The sequence below is a fragment of the Myotis davidii genome, unplaced genomic scaffold (assembly GCF_000327345.1).
Source record: "Myotis davidii unplaced genomic scaffold, ASM32734v1 scaffold83, whole genome shotgun sequence".
Taxonomy (NCBI): domain Eukaryota; kingdom Metazoa; phylum Chordata; class Mammalia; order Chiroptera; family Vespertilionidae; genus Myotis; species Myotis davidii.
In genome coordinates this window covers 2,130,339-2,130,977 of record NW_006294121.1, presented here as the reverse complement: position 1 = coordinate 2,130,977, position 639 = coordinate 2,130,339, and the positions used below count along the sequence as shown (strand labels likewise).

The window sequence follows — 639 nt, the reverse complement described above, 5'->3', positions numbered from 1 at the left end:
GTTTGCCTGCCACATGCACCCCTACAGAGGCCAGAGATCAAGCCTGCAACCAAGGTATGTGCCCTTGACTGGGTATCCAACTTATGACCCTTCAGTCCATGGGCTGACACTCTAACCACTGAGCACATTGGCTAGGGCTGTAAGAATATTTTTCGGTAACACCCAAATATATGGTATTAATATCTACACTCCTCCCTAAGCCAAAAATTAAGGACATCATCCTGGTGTCCTCATCTCTGTCACAGTAACATCCCATTGATCAAGCCCTACTCTTAAACAGGCTTCTGGGTTTGTTTTTCCTGTGGCCAATATTTTTTTCGTTTATTTTTTATTTTAACACCCTAAATAGCTCTGCCCTTTGCTTCTCTATCCTTCCTGCTATTGTCCTAGTTCAGGCTCCCATCATCTCTCATCCATATTATCTCCACTGCCTTCTAACTCTTCTCCATCATTTTTCTTATGCTCTCCAAGAAATCCTGCTTGCCTCAGGCCCTTTTCTCATTCCATTGCCCATCCTTCCTTCTCCCCACTCTACTTTAGCCTCCTCTATTCTGCTCTAGTCATACTGTATTTCCTTCTGTTCCTTAAACCGGCCACATGGCCTCTCATTTCTGACTTTCACATAATCTCTCTCCATCT

At 44.0% G+C, this 639-nt stretch overlaps 1 long non-coding RNA gene across 1 annotated transcript in view; it reads right to left on the bottom strand.

Annotated features, from left to right (window-relative positions):
* Window positions 1–530: 530 nt before the first annotated feature.
* LOC107183851 overlaps window positions 531–639 on the bottom strand; it is an 18,477-nt gene continuing 18,368 nt past the window's right edge. The window contains exon 5 of the long non-coding RNA XR_001514657.1: window positions 531–544. This is a non-coding gene — a long non-coding RNA (uncharacterized LOC107183851). The remainder of the gene's footprint in view (window positions 545–639) is intronic.